The following is a 24,341-nucleotide window of genomic DNA, read 5'->3' as shown; positions in this document are numbered from 1 at the left end:
ACCTGTCTGTCTTCTGGTGTGGATGCTTTGTCCCAAAGTTTGGTGTCGTCGGCGAACTTGGCCAGTTCGCTTCTGACTTCAGTGTCCACATCATTAATGAAGATGTTGAACAGTATGGGTCCAAGGACAGAGCCTTGGGGGACCCCACTGGTCACAGGACACCACGATGAGTGACTTCCATCAATTACTACCCTCTGGGTCCGACCACGGAGCCAATTTTCCAGCCAGTGGATCGTGGTGGACCCAAGGCAACAATTGGCCAGTTTCACCAAGAGGTGATCATGGGATACCAGATCGAAGGCTTTTTTGAAGTCAAGATATATGACATCAATCTCTTCTCCCTTGTCCAGGTGATAGGTCACCTGGTCGTAGAAGGAAATGAGATTGGTCAAGCAAGACCTACCCGCAACAAACCCGTGCTGGCTATCCCTTAAGATGTTGGCGTCGGCCAGTCCATTAAGGATGGCCTCTTTAATAAACTTTTCTAAGATCTTCCCTGGGATAGAAGTGTATATGATATGTATAACACTGGAGGCTTTAAAGTAATCTTTGAATGTTAACCCTTCCCACTGTTAGTAGTCATAGCATTTGAAGCAAGTTACTTTTATTAATGCCATAGGCCCAAACCCTTTCTATAAGAACTAATGAGAGGTTTGCTATGAGTATTCATGTAATTAAGTGTACTCAGGCACTGTATCATGATTAAAGTACAGCTCTTTGGTAAAGTTGTATATATGTTAAGCATCTGGATTCTTATTTGCCAGACCTAAAGTTTATGGATTATCACTTCATGTTGAGATGAATTTTTGTTCTTGCCTGGTTTTCTATAGTGAAACTGTTAAAAGTTTAAAGTTTTGGAGAAAGTATGGGAGTCTTTTAGGTATTGCACTTATTTAGGCTAATCAGTTTTATTTGTTCCTAAATAGGTTTAAAGTGTGTACATGTACCTGGAGCCCTGGATGAGCACAATTTTAATAAGGCAAAATAAAATAAAGAAAACATAAATAAAAACAGTAATTTTACCAACATGGCAGGAAAAAAAAAATCCTTAGCATTTTGTGTAGATGTCACTAATAATTCTAATATAATAAAAGCCTTAGTCTGTCTGTCTGTCTGTAACTCCCCGGGTCAACTGTGCATGTGCTGCCAAGAGGGCATGCGCTGATTGGCTGTGAGGGTCCGCAGTGTTATGGACGCTGGGGGTGAGGGAGCGAGGGAGCTATTGCGCTGCCCCCCCAACAACAGCCAGCAGGGAGGGGGAGGCAATGGGGAAGAGGGGAGGAAGGGAGGGAGGAAGGGGAGTGGGATGAGGAAAGGGAAGGGGAAGGGGAAGAAGAAGAGGGGGTTTCCAGTGGCAGCGCCTCGCTCTGCCTCTGCACCTCCCCCTGCTGTCACTGCTGCTTGGCCCTGACAACAGCCAGCAGAGATGGGGAGGCAGCAGAGAGAGAGGACAGGCAGAGAAGAGGCAGGGTGGGGGGGATGTTGCCTGCTGCCAAGTGCCAGTGGCCACCGCTGCGCGCAAGCTCCCTTCCCTCACCCTGTTCCTGGGAGCCGCTGGTGGTGCGGGATGGAGCAGTGGGGGGGAGTGCATGGGGCCTCACCGGCAGTGGGGAGGATGCAGGGGGTAGGGGAGGTACATGAGGCCGGATGTGGGTGGTGGGGGGAGAGGCACGGGCGAAGCGGTGGCACTGCGGGGTGCTGGTGGTGGTGCTCTGTCCCTGCCTGCCCCCTGCACCCCATCATTTATGATGGGCAATTTGTTAGTAGAAAAATATAAAATCACTTTTTCACCTCTTTCTCAGGTGAAAAATGCTTACCAGAAGATGTAAGTTTGCTGGTTTATGAACAAAGTGTTCTGCTAAAGCAATGTGTTTGATTCCTGCATAACATTTCCTAATCAGGCACCACATTCCACCTTCAGTTTTCCTCCACGTAAGAGCAATGAAGTTATTTGTTCACGTTCAGAGCTTGTAAACATGCTAAAGCCTTAGTTTTATAAAGATCTCTGTGTGGGTGTGGGTTGTTTATATGACTGGGGCTTAATAAGTTTGGTTTTCTACTTTGCAAGCTGATATTGTGATTCTATACTTATCAATATTTCAGTCCTCAGACACTTGGGGCATATCTAGAGGAGCATGCACATGTGGTTTGTGGCACTGCAGATCTGTGTGTGGTGCTGCAAACCACATGTGCCACATGCAAGTGTTTGCTGTGGTGCTAATTTGCAGCATGGCAGGCTTTTGTGACACTGGGACATCCCAGTGTCACAAAAACCTGCTGCAGAAAAACATGGGATGGCGCACATAGCAGTAGCGTGTGCCACCTGAAACCAGAGCCTGGTCAACTGGAGCCATGCTCCAGCTGCTGGCCAAGCTCCGTGCTCCTGGATCGCTGACTGTGGAGCCCAGGAAGGCCCACAGAACCCCATGTAAGGCTGCTGGGGCCAGCCTAAGTGCTGGTTTCAGCCTCCCCTACCCTACCCAGGGCAACTTGCCACATGCCAGAGCGCACATACATGGGTGTTTCCGGGGTACAAGTAGCAGCAGCACAAATACGTGCCAGTGGTATTTGTCCCCCGGGTAAACGCATGTGTGCACTCATCTGGACGCTCCCCTGTAGTCCCAAAACTGTAGCAAGAATCTGACAATTTACAAATTATCCTAAACCAGAACCTATTTATTTTCCCTCTTCTTTCTTAGAGTTTTTCTAGTCACTGCATTTTTTGTAGTACTCCTACACAGCAGCAGCAATACCTTCAAAATTTTTATTTGATCAATAAAGAAATAATGATAGGAAGTTTCTACATCTTAGAAAATGATTAAGTAAGCATTGAACATTCTGTTGTAAGTCATGTGAGCACCAGTATTACCAGGAAGGCATAACTCCTAAATCACAAGAAATATCTTGCTAGGATATATATGGTAGGAACAGAAGTTGATATCACAAGGAATGTGCCAGCAGATGGCAGTACACCTACACCTAACTATTTGAGAAAGGCAGTGTGCACACAAAAGAAATTGATACCTCTGTGAGGTCACATGCCATTTCAGAGAAACCTGATCATTTTAGCATATGAGGAGCCTATTTAACATTATCTCTCAGCTATTATCTCATCTCTGTATTTTATCTGACAGTTTTGTAACTCAGCATTATATGTATATATGCAGTATGCCATCCTAAAAGGTCAACCATTGCTCCAATTGTGTGTATTATCAGCTTGCTTCACGTTTTAGAAGTTTGAGTGAACTGTGGCAGATTATAATAGAGAGGTTTTGTTTAATGCTTCCTACAGTGACCTTGATGGTACTATTAGCTGCATTTACCTTTATTCACTTTGACTGAATGGTCATTATAGCCAGTATTCACATTCAATTACTTTAAAACTTGGATTTGGGAACTGGGAATGCTTATTTTTAACAATACATTAATTATGTTCACAATTGGCTTGTAGGACCATGTCCTATACCAATGAATCAAAGTTTAACCTTTATAAATATAAAGATATTGTTTAGGACGATTCATGCTACATGAAAATGAAAACCAAAATCTTAAAACTTGAGACATTGTCTATATTTTTAAAGTAAATAACATCCTATGTGACAGAGTTTTCTGGCATTATTTGTTTTATATATTTCAGTCAAAATGTTTCAAAAGTGACCAGTGATGGAGACCTGCTAAAAAAAGGCTGTTTTTCAGAGGCTAGGTCCTCATCATCTAAGGCTAGGTCCTCATCATCAAAGGAATTTCAAACTGAGCAACCAGAATCACTGGTCACACCTGAAAATCTTGGCTTACCTGCCTAAAACTGTCACTGGCATTGGTTCACCAATAAAAACAAAACATCCATGCTGCTATCTGAAGTAGTTTGGCACTGAAAGCAGACACAATCAAGCTTTCACGTGAGATTACAGCCAAGCCGAAAGTATTAGTTTGGGTCTTTGGTTTTAGCTGGACAAACCTCAAAAGGTTTGGGTTCAGGTTCAGTTTGGCTAACCATCCAACTAGAGAAGTGCCTGGAAAACTAAGTTCAAATTGGATCCAGCTTCCTCAAAGTTCAAGGAGAGGGAAAGGTGATTTTGACATGTGTTTTTTAATTCTCCCCTTTATAAGTATGGGGCTTTCAGTGAAGTTCAGATGTGGATCCAAACTTCTCTGAAGTGCAAGAGCTTTAAGAGCCTGGCTTTTGGTTTGGGCTTCTCTCTACTTTTGAATTGTTTTCATGTTTATCTGAAACTTATCCGAGCAATCCAAATTTTTTGAATCTAAAAAACTGGGCTGAAGATGTCAAAACCAGCTATTTTTGTGCTATGACAGCAGTTTCTAGAAGTGAAAAATATGCATCTCTACATTTTCCAAACCTCAGCAAAGAATTAGAGTTTGGGTACCTAAACTGAGGCACACTAAAAAGGTCAGATTTTCATAATTTGGATACTCTGTACTGTTAGATAATTAGGCTTCTTTAAGGCATCTCAAACTGAGCACCCCCAAAAAATCACTGGTTACATTTGAAAATCTTGGTTTACCTGTATAAAAGCATCACTGGCACTGGTTCACAAATGAAAATAAAGCCAAAACTGTGGGGAAGTAGGATGGATTTGCAGAAACAGAAGTAGTATTGGTGAAGCAAGTCATTTTTGGTTTTAAAAGTGGCTGGGGGTAGTGGGGGGGGGAAGGATTCTAAGATACTAGTGATATACCCAAATGTCTGTGTTATAAGTAGATTCCTATCCTCCTCTTATACTGATGCCTTTATTAAAAACAATGAAGATTGACTAGCTTTGGAAAATTCAGTAATCTATTTTTGTTCCAGACATCTATATTTTAATGACTCCAGGTACTTTGAATTACATGTCTTGACCTCACTAAAGTTTCCATCTTCTCACAATTTAGTGTCATCTGCATTTTCAATGCATTATTTATCACTTCTCTCACTTTTTCAATTCTGTTAAGAAGCAAAACCAAGTATAGCAACTAGAGATTCTGACTGCAGGCCTTCCCCCAAGCTGGGGATTTGAGATATATTTTTATCTTAAGTATTGATAATATAGTATTTAATTAATTTTCTGCCTCTGAGATGGTGCTTTCATTTGAGACAGCATGGTTTCTGAGGAAAACATTTGTAGGATACTTCTTAAATGCTTTAGTGAAGTATAGTAGTAAGTAGTATTGTACTCACTGCAATGTCACATGCTGACTTCATAGTCTGACTTAAAAACACTTTAATTTGTCTAGAGGTATTGCAAATCTATTTACTGTCCATGAGTCTACAGTTCTATCTATCTTATTTTGAAGTGGGATCCATGCAGTGGTACTCTTCAGTGTCCTGTTGGAAGCAAAGGGTTTCCATGCTGAAGCAAGTGCCCACAAGACTTATTTTCTTCACTGAATATTTATGACATAATTTAAGGCTAAATATTCAAAACAGTGTGTCTATATTGTGCCTTCAAAACCTATATGTGCAACAGTTGAGAGATGAGAACATCATTTATACATGCAAAGTGGGAGATGACATGGGAAAATGATGCTTTGTTCATGATGATTACTCACTTTTCAGGTGCACAATCCTGTTTGCATGTAGAAATGTAGATTTTGCATGTACAAAGGGGTTCCCAGGTTATAAGAACATATCTAAAAAAGGACCGAAGAATTAAGTTTATGATCCATATATGGATATATATGGATTTTTTTGAAGACAAAGTGACAGGTAGTTTAGAATCTAGTTATTTAGCATAATCTAATAAACACTGTAATGCTTCTTGGGCATATTTTTGTATGTCAGCTTCCACTGTGTGCAAAAAGTTGTTCATTTCTTGTAATCATAATTCAACTATGACAACCAAGTCAGTCAAAGAGAATGGATAGATATGTAAAAACAAAAAAAACACCCAAACAAAAAATAACGAGACAGTTACCTTCTATTATGAAATAAGCTACCATACACTTTGGGTTAAAAATCTTTAAAATTTCAGTGCGGGTTTCCTTAAAATTATAGTCTTAGAAGAGCTTGACCTGTGACTTGCATGCTACTGTTCCACTGCTAGTCTGGGTCCATAATTCACCAAGTGAGAGTGACAGTGTCCGCTATAAAATTGTGTCTTCACTTCACTGGAGTTTGCTGGATTAGTCTTTCTGAAAATGCTAACAAAAGCAAGGCATATCATATCACTCCTCTGGACAGCAGTAGTGATGTTTGTGGAACCATTCACTGTCTCGGGGCTAATCTCCAGGACAATTTAGATTAACCTTCCAGGTCTCTGGAAATCACATTCCCCATGATGGACTATCCCTATCATATCCATTTTTGGGTCTCACAGGTTTAACCCAAGCTGACATCACAACGTTATATCAAAAACTTTAAAAAACCTATATCAAAACTTTCCAATTGGACTTACTTCACCTTTTGGTCTAAATAGTTTTCATTCCATGACAGAATATCTACTGTGAATAATTCCAAACAGAAAAAGCAGGACATCTTGACATCTACTTGTGTTTACTTTTTCACAAGACAGATAACTGTGGCAAATAGATGTTACATATCAAAGACCCGTCTCTTCTCGTGTTTGGGAAGGTTTTGAAATTGAGCAGCTAGGTTGAGAATGGGAGGGTGTGTTTTCTTAGGTCAGTACTTTTAGAGAGTCTGCAAACATCATGGAATGGGGGAAAATTGCTTTCTACCTTTTGATAAAAATATTTATGACTATAAAAAGAACTTTGAATATAGAATGCATGACTCAAAGGCTACTAGATGCTTGGGGTTTACCAATAAAAAACATGATTTATCTAGCAAAATAGCTTGCCTAGAATACATGCTAAAGTAGCGGACAAAAGCTAATTATCCAAGATAAAATTCAATTAAAAAATTTATTAAACCAAAAGTAAAGTATTTTCCACTGCTGTTTTATTCCAGGTCAATGCATATATCAAAGAAAGGATTTTTGCCACAGCAGAACAATATCACAAAGTCCACAGTGTCAAGAATATGTTCTACAGTTAAGACATTCAGTGAATTCCAGATCTTTCCCAATGACTCTTAACCTATCATAGTAGGCAGGTGGGCAGTCTTGTCACCGTTTAGATATAGAGTACAGCATTAGAGTAACTACTACTAGTTAAACTGGCCACCCTTTTACACCCCTTCTCAATATAAATCACAACAGACAGAGATAGAAACTGACAGAGAAATGTCTGGAAAGACGATTATAGAAAATGGCAAACAATCAGGGGTAATCAGAAAACAGAACAGGTGAGGAGCAAGGCTAAGTAGGATGATCAGAGGAATATAGAAGGAGACAAGAGGAGCTGGACTTGTTTAGTCTGCAAAATAAAGGCTGTGAGAGTGCATGACTGCTGTGTATAAATACATCAATGGAGTAAACATCAGGGAGAGAGAAAAGCTATTTGAGCTAAAGGATAGTTTTGGCACAAGAACAAACGGGTACAAACTGGCTGTGAATAGATTTAGGTTGGAAAATTAGAAGCATGTTCCTAACCATTAAAGCAGTGAGAATCTGGAATGATTTCAAATCAGATTAGCAGAGGCAAAACCCTAACTACTTTTAAGATGGAACTTAATAAGCTTATGAGGGGTATTATATGATGTAGTTGCCTGCAGTAGGAACTGGACTAGATGATCCAGGAGGTCCTTTCCTGTTCTGTGTTTCTAAAAAAGGATAGCTACCTCAGATAAAACTACACCAGACATACCACAAGACCACAGCCTATGAACACTTCATCATCCATGATTTCATTGCTGGCCTGATCTAGATCATACATGTGGACTGGCTGAGTGAGACAGCATGACCACTGCCCCTCCAGTTATTCCACTCACCACAAAGTTGTCTTGAGGCAGGGTGCACTTGAGACAGAGTCATTTTTCTGCTGTCTTCTGGACTCAAATACAAGAAAGAGTATGCATGAATCAGTCTTTTAAGGACATCCATTTACTTACCCTGTGAGTATAGGAAAAAAGACAGACTCCCTTTGGATATGTACTGATTTCCAGGGGGCATGATTTTCCTCCCTCCCGGCTTTCTTTCTAGTTAAAAGGGAAAGGCTGCTGAAAATGTTTCTGTTGTAAAATAGGGACACAGTTGCTGTATGGCAACAATACTGCTCCTGGGAGCAATGCACTCAAGTTGCTTTCCAATGCTGGCCAAAGCATCGTGCAGACGGAACTACACTGATTCTGTTTTATTAGGCAGCTGCCTTCAGCAGTGCTACATGCATGAAGGTGCCACTGCGCACCGGGAGGGGAGGGGGGAGTTTGTTAAATAGGCATAGCTAGTATGCAAATTTTAGCCTAGGAAGTGTTAGTCTAGAAAGATGCAAACATAAAAAAGAGTTTCCATGTCTTTGACACAGGCCACATGGACAACCCCTTAGGTTTCTAATCCTGGGAAATACAGTTTAAGTTCTACTTTCTGACAGTTTGCAAATATACATGAATGTTTATACAAAAATAAAAATATCAGCTAAGGAAAACAGAGACCATTATTCTTTTCAATAAACTAAAAAACTTCTTACCTCTGACTTGCATTTTAAGTATACCAGTGCATCAATGATGGTATACAAAAGCAGCTGCAAAATAATGATGCAGGGTGAAATAGCTTAGAGCTTAGGTACCAGGCAGTAATTGACACAACACTGTCACTGTCAAAGAGGCACTGGCATTTTTCAACAAAGATTTCTTTTCCTTTCCCTATTGGTCATGCCCTGGGATTATCTGTGTGATTTTTATTTCATCTCTATGGGTGCTTGTACATGAGCCCAAAGACTGCTCCAATGTGCTGAAACTACAGTGCACCGGAGTAGATTTGATTAATCAAGCCTGCTGGAGCGTGGTAATTACCACACTCCAGCCAGCCTCTGCATCTTGTGTATCAGTGCCCTCGCACTTCAATATGGCAGCAGCGGGACTTTATCTCAATCTCATTCAGTTAGTTTTAGAAATGGTGTCCCTCCCACCATTTTGAAGCATTGGGGATGCTGATACGCAAGGGCTAGGGACAGACATTACACATAAACCAGTAAGTGATCAGAAACTGGTTTAAACCTGTAACAGAACAGACATTCAGTGCACATAAACCAGTTTCAAAATGGCCAAAACCAGTTTGAGATAAACCTGGTTGAATGTAGTATCAGACTTCACTGATTTGGGTAAAATTGGTTTATGCAATGTCTGTCTCAGACCCCTTGCTGGTTTAAGATAAACCAGACACCCCCAGCATCCTGCATGCTCTCTGGGCTGGACAGGGCGCTCTGTTCCACCTGCCCCTGCCCCTCTGCTCTCTAGCTAGAGCAGGGACCGGCCCTAGTAGAGGCACTGACCAGCATGGCTCCATTAAGACAGAGTGGGCAGGGAGGGAGTTAATTCTTCCCTACTTCCCCTCTTTCCCCACCGTAGCCAGGGTCAGCTTGTCTGCCAGGAAGTGGAGGGGAGGGGGCTGCAGTAGTGGTCCCTGGAGCTGGCAGACCCCGGCTGCAGGAAAGGGATGGAGGGAGGAATTAACCCTTCTCCCTGCCCCCTTCACATTAATGGGGCCATGCTGGGTTGGTTGTCCCACAGGGTGGGAAGAGGGGTGCTGTTCCATTCTGGGGGGGACTCTTCCCCCTAGTCCTCCACCCAGGGTGGGGAGGGCGGTCTCTGTGAGGCGCTGGATGGGGACTCCTCCTCCTCCCCTTCCCCACCTTTCACTGTGGGGCTGGGGACTGGGGGGCCTCCATGTGATGCTGCCCAGCTCTGGAGCAGGGGAAGGAGGAGGCTGTTCCATGATGTGGGGAACTCTTCCCCCTCCTTGTCTTCCCCCCAGAGGGGCAGTGGGAGTGCAGAGCTCAGCTGGGCAGGGTGTGGATGTGTGGGGTGTGAGGGAGGGTGGGGGGTGTAGGGACCCCCACACACTCTCTCCATGGTGTGCATCCCCCACTGCCTGGCAACAGCAGGAAGCAGCTAGCTCAGGGTGCTAGTGCCCGGCACAGGTGCAGCTCTGGCCACAGCTGCACAGGGGAAGGGAGTGGAGCCTGCCTTATACCTGTGGCTCTGCAGCCCCGCACTGGAGCAGCTGCTTCCCCTGCTCCCCACTGTGCAGGTCCCGCACTCTGCCGGGAGGGGAGGGAGCTCCGTCCCCTGCTTCCACACAGTCCAGCACGGTGCTTCCCCTCTGTGAGTGTGGAGCTGCAGGTGCGGCTCAGAGCCACAGGGGTAGAAGTAGCTAGCCAGGCTGCATGGGGCTGCGCTCCTTGCCCCCAGTGCAGTGCTGGCTGCCTCTATCGTAGGGGTTCCAAGACACATGCCTGCAGCTCCCCCTCCCCACCCCACCCTACAGTGATTGGGGAGAAGCAGGGGGAAGAGACCCTCTGTGCGGCCAGGCAGCCTCACAGAGCCCCCCACCCCACCTCACCCCTCTGTGGTGGTGGGGGAGAGGGAGGAGGGGGAAGAGTTCCCCTCTGGGGCCGGGCAGCCCAGTGTGCCCGGATTGCTCCTGGCTGCCAGGGAGCCAGTAGAGTGGGCCTGCCAGGGCCTGGCCACATGTCCCCTCTTCAGCATAGCTTCCCTGTGGAAGGGAGGGCTGCTCTAGTGCCCCCGGCTTCTGGCTTGAGCTGCTGCAGGCATGTGCCAAATGTCTACCCACTTGCAAACCAGTTTACTCTTTGCAGGTGAGACTAACCTTGAAAGATTGAATCAGTTCAGGCTCAGACTTTTTGAATGTCTGTCCCTAGCCAAGATGTTCTGGGTGCTTTAGTTAGAGCAACTCTTAGAACCACTCAAATTAAAGTGCCTTCCCTCTACTCTGCTGCTCCCAGAGCACAAAAAAATGCCCTATGATTTCACAAGGACAGAGTCCACTATCGAAGATTTTTTTTTTACTCAAAGACTCAAACAAAAATCTTAATAAAAATAAATGCAATTGCATAGTAGAAAATTAGATTTTTCAAATAAGGTAGTTAACAAAAAATGTATGCAAACTTGGACTGAAGAGTGAAGCAGAAGGTGAAAAGATGAAAGGTTAGGCCAGAAGCTGAGCTGTGGTAAGACGATGCTGAGCTGCTTGGGTGGCACAAATCTGTTTTTTATGCTGCCCCAACAGGCCAGCTAGGGAATCCCCTAGTGTAAGGGGCTTCCTACAAAGCAGTGAGTCAGGATAACCAGCTTCTTGCATACTGGGTGTATTGGTGGCAGGTCAGAAAGGTGCTGTGAGCAGTATGTACTGCATTTGGGTTAGCATCCACTAGCACAGTGACTGGCTGAGAACTGTTAAAGGAGAATGTAAGTTGGATTTACTCTTTTTTTCTCAGCCTCAGGTCCACACAGTGTAACTTAGTTGAACTCAAGGATGAGAATGTTGTTATATTTAAAGTAAGAAATGATTTTTTTTTCCTAGTATAGAGTCAAGCAAATGGAGAAATGGGAACTGTTCAAATTATTAGTAGTTTTGTGCCAAATGTTGTGACATTTTCTGCAACTGTTACTGAAAACCATATAGGAAAACTCAATAGGGGCCTTAACCCTTCTCACCAGCCCTAGTTTGTTAACTTTTTACTTGTGGTGATAGGTCCTAAGGGAGTAGAAAACTTAGGAATACAGCTGCTGATGGATTCAGGGGGAATAGGTGTACACAGAAACATTTGTCACCAGACCATTGTGAAAGGAGCTGGTTGAAGTGATTGCCTTCATTTTTGTAGTCCACAGTTTTTTGTTTATTTGATCGGACCAAGTGCCCTTTATGTAGTAGACTCACCACTATCCTGTCTACACTATTCTCAAATTGCGGGGCACAAACCAAGTAGCAGTGTGGATTCTCAGATTGCCAGGATATAAATCATCGTGTCCCAGTGGGAGTTCATAATTCACTCAGATATCAAATCTGGCCCTGACTCTGGCTCCAGCTGCCTTGTGTTGGTGTGACAGTGCAAAGCAGCTGGAAAGCTGCTGGAAAGAAATAGCTGAAGATTTCTCTAAGTATGCTGCTATATAACTTTGGTCATTTTGGCTCCCAGGCAGACATGATGAGGAGTAGAAATATGGGCTGGAGTGTACATACAATATGGCATTTTGCTACCAAGTGTCAGATATCTACAACAGAAAGGAGAAACCAACTGTCTATCTCCAGTATCTAGTTGATTTTTTAGGAAAAAAAGAAAAAATCCTCTTCCTCTTCAGTCTAATTAGGTGACATTTTTCAAAAGACTGGGCATCCCACTCCCTGAAACCTTTAGGTACAGTGACACCAAGCAGTCACTTCAGTGAGCAGGTCTACACATGCACATTTAATGTTCATTAGCCTGATTTAAGGCAGATTAAGTGTGCATGTCTACATGTGCATAACCATAATGAGCCTTAAAAATGGCCATTTATGGCTATTTGAGCCTAAATTTGATACCTGCATAAAGCAGGTATCAAATTTATGCACAAATAGTTAAATCACATTAGCATATGTGTAGCCATGCTAATGCTCATTAATGCAGTGTGTGTCCATTGATTTGGGAATAGCTTTAGTCCCAACTCGGTCCACACACCTGTGTTAATGCTCATTAGCATGTACATGTGTGGATGCATACCTACATTGCCTTAATGTGCATTAGGCTAACGCGCATTAAGTTTAGGCGTGCATAAAACCATGTTAGACATGCTCAGTGGGTCCCAATTTGCTACCTCTTTAAATGGAATTTAAGAGCAAGGAGACTCATTTTCCTGTATAAAACTGAAAATTTAGGACATACAAAAACAAACAGACAAAATCTATCATTTTAGTCATCCAAGAGCCAATCCAAATTACAGCGCTGTCCTCGTAGCTTTATCTAGCAAATGTTACCTTTTGATGTTTTTATTTTTCTATCATACACTTCTGTACACTATTTTCTCTCATGTGCCTATAACCCAAAATCCAGTGTTGCATAGATTTGTGTAAAGGTTTAGGGCACAGACAGAGCTGGAATGGGCCTCTCATTAGGGAATCAGGTTTTGTTTTCTGTTGGATGGTTTATAACAACTACATGGCTATTTCTCTTTGTTCCAGGACATTTGAAACTATTCATAGAATCAGAGTGGGAAAGGAACACTGAGACAAAGTCTTTCCCCAGCAATATTTAGGGACAAAATTTAGGGAAGTCCTATGACCTGTATTATTTAAGAGGTCCTATTACCTGTATTATGTAAGAGGTCAGACTAGATTATTGTAATGATCCCTTATCATTACTGTAATGAGCCCCTTCTGGCTTTATAATCTGTGAAAGTAGCCCAAGAACCCAGAAGGGCTGAGCACTTGCTCTTTGAAAATTAGGCCTCCTTATCATCCAAACTGGGCACCCAAAATGATTGAAGCACTAGCCACATTTGGAAATCTTGGCAGGTATATGATATTTAGCACAAATGACTGTGGATGTGGAGAAAGGGAAAAATTTGACAGCCAGCATATTATCTTCCCTAGCAATATTCCTCCCGCAAGTAGCTGCTTCTTCCAGAATCTCAAAGTAGGAAATACATAACATTTAATGCCCAGGTGCCACACATACAGGTCACACACATCTAACATGCTAACTGGAGTCATACAAGAACCTCTTCATTTAACAACTTCTGATATAAATGACCTTGCAACTATTCCTTTCAGTTTGCTGTTTGTTGAGCTCAAATTTCAACCAAATAGTTTTTTATTTTAGGATGGATGGGAAGGAGGGAATCAATCAATGATGGTAGGTCAGCAAAATGCCTGAGTTTCAAATGCTGCACTTCATGTGAGAATAACATATCACTGTACAAACAGTGTTATGAACTCTTGTGATTTTCTCAGAAATCTTGTGATTCTTGCTTTTTGTCTTAGACTCAGCTGGCAGTATTTCATGAGACACTCCATTTCCCTTTGAATAAAAAAGCAAGTTGTTTTTAGCCTTCTCAAGTTATGGAGACAATCTTAAAAACAAGGTGCTCAGATATCTCCAACACTCAGAAGGCAAGTAGGATGGACCTTGTGCGGGCCGGGAGCAGTCCGAGGCCCTCAGGGGCACGTGGCGGGCTGTGGCCAGCAGCCCTGGCATGCGGGTCGGGGAATGCAGGCCGGCGGACTAGAATTAGGCACGGATGCATAGCAGTTGATTAAAGATTATTTTACTTACACCGTAGATGGTCGCGGTGCAGGCAGGAGAAAACTTGCTTGCGTTGCAGTTACAGATAGGAAAAGAAGAGTGGACAAGAGTTGTAACCTCGCGAACTCTAGCCCAATCCGGCTGAAGGCTCTAAAATTGCGAGCCCATTGAATCAACCGGAGAAAACAACTCGGAGAAGAGCTCTGGATACACACACACACGGAGTTTGCTAGGCTCCGTGGAACAAGCGCGCAGGGAAGGGGTTCGTCGAGGGATTGTGCTCGGCGACGGGGAGAGGCCAGAGTTTGATCAGACCCCTATAGCCTTCTTAAGGCGCACGCTGGGTCCGTTAGGCTCCGCAGCGCTTAGAGTTCTTCACGAGATGTGAAGCCCTCCTCCTCCACGAGATGGTTGTGGAGTTCTCCAACTTGGGCGGAAACCGCTCAAGCCTCTTATACGGCTAGCAAGCCAATCGCTAGCCGCCACTTGGGAATAATTTAGAACTGGCCAATAGTGGGACACAAATTTGCATGCGGGTGGCGGGAACTCCTTTGCACCGGGGTTTTCTCTTTGCAACTGAGAAATGCACCCTGCAAAGAAAGCTCCTCATGGTGGGAAATAATTTAGCAGTGCCGAAGCGCACACACACAAAATCACACCCTTGGGTTGTGACAGACCTCAAAAGTATTATGTTTAAACAACAACAAAAAAACCCTGCAAAAATTTTAACCCAATAATAATATATTGGGGCCTAACTAATGATTTTTGAATACTAGTTTCGGCAGTACTGAACAAAGCACCCAGCCTGTTATGCCCCTTTGGACTTTAAAAATAGGCATTCATGGAAGTGTAGCCCTCCAGCAGGGACAGAGTCCAGAGACCAGAAACCAAGGCATTAGGGGACTCAAGGTTTATAATCCTATTATATATGGATTAGGACTCATTAACGAAGGTGTCAATTGAAATCCTGACACAAGGGCCAAATGAACTTGATGTGAAACCTTGGTACTAGGAACAAAAGCACTCCGAGTACAAGAAGGGGTACAGAGATTGTCTGGTTTGGGAAAGGAAGACCCAAGTGGTATCAGGAATAAGAAAGGAACATAGTGATATATTCTTCTGAGGCTGATGCTGTAACAGAAAGGAATTGTGTTAAGAGAGACCCTTGAAAAGCTATTTGTGCTGGGAAAGCCCAAAGGAACTGCTTGTTTTGAATTAGTTTAATAAAGTAGAAGCCAGGAGAGGAAATTTTTGCTTTGAATCACCTGCTGCATGATGTATGAGTACCCCAGGGACTTACCAGAAGGGAAGAGTGAGGCACAGCAGCCCGTGCAGACTAAGGAGGGAGCAGAGCTTTGTCAACACTTACAGGCAAGCAGTTAGATCACGGGTGGGCAATTACTTGGCCTGGCAGGTCACTTAATTAGTTTTGGTGACCTGTTGAGGGCCACAACTCCCTCTCTCTCCTTCCTGGGGTTGGGACTAGTGTGAAAGCCCAAATCCTCCTACAGCTTTAGCATGCTCCCCCCCTACCCCCCAACTTGCAGTTGGAGTCCACCTGCTTGCAGCTTTAGCCCCCCTTCCCCCACACACCCCATGCTTCTGAGTCCAGACCTAGCAGCTGCCAGCTATGTCCACAGCTGCCTAAACATGGCCAGCAGCTTCTGGGTCGAGGCTTCAGGCGCTGGAGGGCAGGGCATGCTACAGTTGTGGGTTGCTACCAGCACAGAAGCCTGAACCTGCCCACAGCTGTAGCATACTGCACCCCCACTCCATGCCTGGAGCCTTGACCTGGAAGCTGCCAGCTGCATTTGGGCAGGTACGGACATGGCCAGCAGCTGCCAGCTCCAGACTCGGGGTGGGGTCAGGGCATGCTACAGTTGTGGATGGGTTCAGGCTTCTGTGCTGGTTGTAACCCCAGCCCACAGAGAGTGAGTGTGCACTCGGCAAGCTGGAAGCAGCCCCAACCACATGGCACCATGTGGCTGATATAGTCACTGCCCATCCGCGGACCAGATGCATTCACTTGGTGGGCTGAATCTGGCCTATGAGCCATATTTTGCCAACCACTGAGTTAGATGCTTACATTTCTACAAGAGGACATTTTCCCCTTGAGTTTATGTAGCCTTTCCTTGCAGGAAGTCAGTAGGAGTAGTAGCCAAAGATCTACATTTGGCAAATTCCATAATTTTAGGACAGATGACCCAAGACATTTTAATTAAAGCCTTGTAGAAAACAATCCTTATTTTCTGGCCTCAGTCCATTAAATATACTTGACTGAGTATTACAAAATAGTTTCATGAATCAGAGCAGTGAGTTCAGTTCTGTTTTTTGTAGGTGGTATCACTCACTCATGGTTTGTGAGTGCTCACACAGTGTATTCATGAAAGTGATTGTTAATTCCCAAAGCAAATAACTTTACCATTACTGGTTATTCTTCAAGCGTAAGTTCTCATAAATGTTGTGGTCCCTAGTCACTATTTATCATTCTTTGTCTCCTTGCTAAAAAATTTCAGTCATCCAATAAGCGAGCAGAAGCAGTAGTTTATGACTCAAGCAATCAGTGATAGATTGCTTGTGAACAAACCATAAAAAGTTAAAATGTATTAAATTATTCAGTCAATACATTAATAGAATTCAGGATCAGTTTGCAAGTCATTTGTTACTAAAATACAGTTTCTTCAGCTATTATTTAAAATATAATCTTTTCTGCATCCTCCAAAATAGTTTGTTTTCCACAAAAGTAGGTAGCAAGATATAAGGACAAGCATTAATATAGCCAGTTCTCAGGATCATGTCCTTTGGAGGCTTCAGATCCCTGTGTATCTATTATGATTACTACAGTTACAGCTATTGGTACTAGGACCTGTTAGAAATACTTCAGGACCCTAATTTGTTTTTTCCATTTTGGAGCTCCTCTTTTGAAAGGAAAGTCAAATTGTGCAGTCATACCTAGCTTCACCTTGAGTCTTAAATATTTAATTATAATACTACAAAGGGTGAAAGATGTATTATTAAAAGGAATGCCAAACTAGGTATTCCTACAGAGTAGAACCATTTATGTTTCTTCAAAATAATCCTTGCTCTATTAAAAATATATATTTAGAAATAAGATATAAAACTAATAAATATAGAGATCTTTGTTTAAAACTGGGTTGGTTACCTTTTGGTTTTAATAATAGGTAATAAAGGGAATAAAGATTAGTTAATTTTTACACATGGTTTATCATTTTTCACTTTAGATGGCATCATATGGGCAGAGCTAAGTTTACAGCCAAAAGAAAGCCACTGGCATTCCCAATAAATGAGGCTTGCCTTTCTTTTCCTCTTCCTTGAATTTGAACCAGGTGCCATGAAGTACTAGGAGAATAGTTTAATTTTTTTCCAGCAGGGAAAAATAAAAGCAATGTAAAAAACATGTATATCTTGCATAAAGAGAAGGAATAAATAAAGCTGTCTGGACAAGAAACCATGTCAAACAAAACCAAACGTTAACCATCATCCTGCTAGCTACAAGTATTGAGACTAACAAAATGGGGCTACAGGGTTTGTAAAGCAGCATAAAAGCCAATGTATTTTTTCTCAAAATGGGAAATTAACTTCAGTAATTAAATTCAAACAATGGAAATATTTAAAATATAAGGAGGACATTCAATAGAGAAAGACTGTTTTTATTAAAAGAAGTAAGTTTAAGTATTTGTCTTTCTTAGGATTCTTTCCCAAGGCTGGGGCTCTTTCAACACCTCCAGAAAAAGGAGACAGAGAAGGGGAAAAAAGTTGGTGGTATGTATATACCTGAGCGTATATGTATAAGGCTGATAAAATTTACTCACTAAAATATGGTGGAACAAATTATGTGCTGCCTTTAGGAGGCATTCCATTGATGTTGATGGGATTACACTCAAAATACCTCTCAACATGGCTAGTGTCAATATCTCCATGTGTACACTGGGTATCACTTCTCTTTAAATTATTAAAAATTTTGCTATTTTAAAATGTCCAGAAGTATGCTATATACTTACGAGACAAAGAGTATCGAAACATTCCATACCACTGGCTGGGTGCTTACAATCCCAGTATAACCAGAAGCCATTAAGAGCAACAAACAATGGGTTTTTGTGGGAAGAACACGATGTGAAAAACAGTAGGCAAAGAGAAGATTAAGGTAACATTAATTACATCATTAACCAGTTTAATTATGATCACACATTGGTAGGTTTAAGTTATTGCACACACACATATAAAAATACCCTGTAATTAATTTCTATCAAAGGAAAAAAGTCTCAGTTCTTGAAATGAAAATTATCCAGATGATCTGTAAATGGATTTTATAAACTGGGAACAAACAGAAGGCTTGGGCTTTACCTTGGAAGGGTCAAAATGGATAACCCTCCATTCTGAAACTTAAAAACAGCCCTGACACAGAGCAACCAATTCTGAAACAGGTAAGGAAAGGAAAAAAGAAAAGAAAAGTAAGAATCAGTAAAAGGGAAATAGATGTAGTATAGGATAAAATATGTCTCCTCCATTCTCCTGCCTGCTTACCAAGGAAGACAATAAGTAATACAGTACAGAGAAGACAATGTAATAAGTCCGTTCCATGAGGAAGAGGCTATTTTCAGCCTTCTATATTTTCTAGCACAGTCTCTGAAGGTGTATACAGAGTCATCTGGATCTTGCTCACTTTTGACAAGATTACACTTCTTCTTAACAAGAGGAGCTCATACATTTTTATATTTTTCTGTCATCTAAAGCTTAAGAATGACCAAAATCGAGGTAACCTGACTAATCAACATAAATATAATGACCATGCCAGCTTTGCTGCTGTGACCCTTAGCAACCCCCCCATACACATTATATTTAAGACACTATTTAAGGTGTGATAAAGCTGTTAATTGTAACTAGCCACATGAGCAGCTCAATTTAAGGTGTGACAATGCAGTAAACAAGCCATAAAGTTATTCCACCTTATATGTGGAATAACTTTGTGGCTCATCTGTATCATGGCTTAAATTAAATATTCAGCCAGGATCTGTCAAAACCTGCCTGAAGAAAAATGTCTGTGAATTTTCTTATGTGAGAGTGTTGTTGCTTTCTTTCAGTTGGCAGTACAAATTCCATATGCTGCTTCTGCAAAACAGTACTTTTAAAGACTATCTTCACAGTAGAAACATGATCATTACAGACTCCTGACTGTATGTTCTTGTATTCCTTTTGTCGATTGCATAGTCCAAGCCTGTTAGACAAAGAGGAAAGGGAGCACAGCTCTCAGTGGACAAGAAATGGGGAATTATCAGCATCTACCTTCCTCAGTTGTCTGTTATTTTGCTGAGTACTTGCTGCCACACTAGGCACTGAGATGGAAGGTATCAATAGCTGGTGCTGGGTGGTCAACTCTCCCTTGGCAAGAGCCCTCACCTGCCTGCTCTCTTGATGTCCTAAATGCCTAATGGTCTCTTACCTGCCACAATTTGAATGGTAATGATTATTGAGGAACAGGTCCTCAGTTCAGTCAAAAGGGGCAACCTTCACTGGCTCCATGTTCACATGATAGGGTCATACTATGCTCAAGCCTGTACAGTGTTTAGGATTTGGGGAACCAATCAGCAATCCACAGGACATCCTGGCCCACAAACTTTTTTCAGTTTTTTTCAGTTTTGCTAACTCAAAACAACTGGCAAATAAAAACAAATCTGTACATTTATCTCAGAGTGCCTTTAGTAGCCTCCCAGCAGGGTAGCTGACTTCCATAAATTTACAGAAAGTCCATAAAGAAGCTAAAAACACTTGCCCATAAAGTCCATAAGAAATTTGAGTTATAGATAAAAAAACTAAGAAACCATGAGCTTGATTGAAAATCTGTCAACAGAATGAGGCTGGGCAAGAGCTGAAGGGCAGAAAGAACAGAGCAGTGCCACTTAGTTTCTGAGCAGGAGAATAGGTTGGTATCCTTCAGGAATCTGTCTTTCAGGGGCTTTGTGGTCGACAAGAGCCTTCATAGCTTCCTACACCACCACCCCAGCCACATGTTCCTGCTGTGTTCCATCAGTCTTGATCTGCCTGTAATGGCTGCTCTCCTTAGGGGTAGGTAAGGCTGCACAGCCCTGGGCAGTCTGAGGTACTGGACAATGTGGCTTGAATGAGGCTGTAGGGGTGGGAGGGGAGAGAGGCAGTGGATAGAGGTTCATGCTGAGACAGAGGGGAGCAGAGCCAGGCTGGGGGTGGACTGAGGTGGGGGAAGCACAGTGAGGGTACAGTCAGAGTTATCAGAGTATGGTGATGGGTAGGGGACCCTTAGGTGGGGTCAGCATGATGTAAAACTGTTGCTATGCTCAAGTAAGACTTTGGTTGGTGTTAAACCCCTAAATTTGAACCCGGCCCTTGTTACTGCTGCCCAGGGCCTGGCAGAAGGGTGACATTTACATTATGTAAAACTTATATCAGTAAAAATAGTTTGGTTGTAAGTAAAAAAATATTGGGGGTTTGGCAACCCTGCCTCCAAGCTCCCCATCTGGCCACCCTGTGCTTCACAGTGGCTTTTCCAAAATCAGAAACAAATATCATCAAAATTTAATTCCTTCCAGGGTGCCTTTTCCCTAGTCAGCAGGGCTTCTCCCAGCTCTAAACCTTCTGGAATGACTCACAGTTCATTCTCTTCAATTTAACCTTTATGGCTTGTAGCAGAAAGCTTCTTCTACCAGCATGGCCAGAGCCTTACTGACCAGCTCTTTCTGAAGCCCATCTTATATAGTCCCATGGATTGCCCCTTCCAGCCCAAAGCAGCCTGGCCTTAAAGGTGCAGTACCTTTTTTCCCCACCCTCATGCTCACTCTTGAATAATGGGGTTAGGGCAGTGGTGGGCACAATGGTGGATCTGGCTGGTAGCCGGACTCCATTTCCCAGCAGCCCCTGCCCACGTCACTGCTGCAGGTTTCCATGGAGACCCCAGCAGCGGCGGCATCAAGACAGTGTGGGGTGTGCAGTCACTGGATCGCAGCTGTGTCCCGGCTCTGGACCATGCTGTCACTGTTACAAGATTGCAGCCATGGAGCAGTTCCCCACCCCGCCATTCACCCTGCCAGTTGCTGGGGCTAGTTTCCATGGAAACCCTGGCCCTACACTGTCACAGCACCACCACTGCTGGGGTCTCCCTGGAAACTGGCCACAGTGACATAGGCAGGGACTCCTGGGAAATGGAGTCTACCGTGGGCCTGATGCAGCCTGTGGACTAGACTTTGTCTGCCCCTGGGTTAGGGTCTCTCATACAGTAACCAAGCAAAAAGGGGAATATAAACTGCTGTTCTATTGTTCAAGTTCTTGACTGAATTCCTGATGAATCTACCAAAGTTGCTGTGATTCTCAATGCTGCACAGGCCCTTCCTATATCTTACACTTCCAACCCACCCAGTAGCTAAGTACACACAATATAGCCTTTTGAATATTGAATTGGAAGACAATTTCATCCACAATTTCAGGAAAGATGAAAAAACATAACACAATAAATTATGAAAGTCTGCTGTGTACCAGAAGACATTCATAGCTGGCTTAGATGTGAATCTAATAAAGCACTACAGGCAGTATCAGTCAGCTCTGGAGAGAGACATAATTCTTATTGATGTACATATTGATTGAAATTTAGTTTATGACTATATTTAATTAGAACCTGGCAGCAATATAATAAAATGTACAGGGATCAAAAGTAAGCGAGATCCACTTGTAAACAGATTAGCAGCAAGTGTTACATTATCACAAGGACAAGATTCCCTTTGAAGAGATACACTTTCCACTTCTGTTGTGACCACAACCTTTTTCTCTGTGCACAAAATGTAGTGCACAAAATTTTGCAGTTGCAAAAGTAAGGTGAACCCCCAGTTTTCTATGATATACACATTACTTGCAGTACTCTTCCTAAGCAAAATTATGCAAGCAGTGTAACCTGTCAGAACATGAAGATGCATATTGTAGCTATCTGAGTCATCAATTTTAATGTATAACCCCCAGTCAAAACTTGCATAAGTATTTGAAGATGGCTATGATAATGATTATTATGGTAATGATTGTTAGAGGGAAGCTTGATTGTTCATTAGTCATATATACTATATGTTTATTTCTATAATGCATACATTTAAAGCTATTTTATGCCCCACTATTATGAGGTATTGTGATTCTTGAGATATTCTGTAGCATCACAGAAAGGATTCACACAAACAGTAAAAATCTATGTAATGCTGAGTAGTTCCCAGGTTCACATGGAATGGAATGATGTGATGGCAATTTCTTTACCTGCAAAAGCAATTAGATGCAGTCTCACAAACTAACTGGTTACTGAGTGATGCTTACAGGAACACACAGATCTCTCTTCACACCTGCCCTGTGTGGCACATGACAAACAGTAGTGAGCTATTAGCAGTTATTGACATTTGTCAACTCTCCAGTTTTTGTAGCAGGAAAACGGAAATGGCAGCAATCATGCCCAATTTATTTTCTTGTGATGTCAGGACTTCATGGACTTGCACACACATCAAGAAGCACCCAGAAAAGGTTTACAGATGTGCGGAAAGCAGTCAACTATGACAGTGATGTTGCCAATGTTGCACATGGATCAACTAACGATTAAGATATCAAAAGCGATCACTGTAGCTTACTGACAGCCAGCTCAATTGTTTGCACCTGTTTCCCCCTGCATTACACATATGTCTGGAATGGATTACCCTGGCTTGTGCTAGACGCATTTCACCTTTCCACACTATGATGTACTCCAGCAACATCTCTGCTAAAGATCATGCAACTCTCTTTAGTATAGGGGTCATGAAAAAAAGAGAAGACAATCTGCTGTTTGTTTTCTCTTTGGTGAAGGCTTCCAGTTGCTAAGGTAATCCCACTGAAATAAGGAGCTGCTGCACTCATCCACTGAATTCTGCTCTTGACTAAAAACCCTAAGGGACCACGACTCGTCAGGAAGAGGAGTTGAAGAGGAACGGTTGCTCCTTAAGGGAGCAATCCTGACAGCACGAGGGATGGCCATCCCATCTCAGAGGAAGGGTAGTAAAAGGTCGCAGCAACCCCCTTGGCTCAGCAGGGAACTCAAGGACCTCCTACACCTCAAAAGAGAGACTTATAGAGGATGGAAGGTTGGAATTACCACCAAGGAGGATTACTCAACACTGGTCCATACCTGCAGGGAGCGGATCAGGAAAGCCAAGGCTGCAACTGAGTTCCATCTGACTTCACATATCAAGGAAAACAAAAAGTCCTTTTTCAGATATGTAGGGAGCTGGGAAAAAAGCAAGGGTAACAGCTGATAACCAAACGGGACAGCCAATAACTGACACCCAGGAAAAGGCTCCCCTGCTTAATGGGTACTTCACATTGGTCTTTCATCAGTCCAATGGGACCGCCCTGCCTAGCAAGATGTGGGACGACTAGGGTGAGGGCATATTTATACGCAGCATCGGTGCTGATTTAGTAAAGGATCACCTTGAGATGCTGGACACCTTCAAGTCAGCTGGTCCTGACAGATTACACCCTATGGTACTCAAGGAGCTGGCAGGAGTCATAGCGCAACCATTGGCAAAAATATTAAAAAATTCATGGCACTCAGGTGAAGTACTTGAAGACTGGAAGAAGGCCAATGTGGTACCCATCTTCAAGAAAGGGCGGGAAGTAGATCCTGGGAATTACAGGCCAATCAGCTTTACCTCAATCCCTGGTAAGATTCTTGAGAAAATTATCACGGAGACCCTTCTGGATAAGCTGGCTGAGGGCAACTTCCTGAGGGATAGCCAGCATGGGTTTGTTGCAGGTAGGTCTTGCCTGACCAATCTCATATCCTTCTATGACCTGGTGATGTATCACCTGGACAAGGGAGAAGAGATTGATGTCATATACCTGGACTTTAAAAAAGCCTTTGATCTGGTGTCCCATGACCTCCTCATGGAAAAATTGGCCAACTGAGGCCTCGGCTACACCATAGTCCGATGGCTGTGAAATTGGCTCTGAGGTCGGACCCAGAGAGTAGTGGTTGATGGCAGCAAGTCATTATGGTGCTCCATGACCAGTGGTGTCCCCCAAGGCTCTGTTCTTGGACTGGTTCTCTCCAACATCTTTATCAATGATGTGGACATTGGTGTCAGAAGTGCACTGGCTAAGTTCGCTGATGACACTAAACTTTGGGGCATAGCATCCACACCTGAGGACAGACTAGTGATCCAGGCTGACTTGGGTAAGCTTAGGAAGTGGGCGGATACAAACCTGATGATGTTCAA

This window comes from Alligator sinensis, unplaced genomic scaffold, assembly GCF_000455745.1.
Source record: "Alligator sinensis unplaced genomic scaffold, ASM45574v1 scaffold71_1, whole genome shotgun sequence".
In the NCBI taxonomy this organism is placed as follows: Eukaryota; Metazoa; Chordata; order Crocodylia; family Alligatoridae; genus Alligator; species Alligator sinensis.
This window is presented reverse-complemented; position numbering follows the sequence as displayed.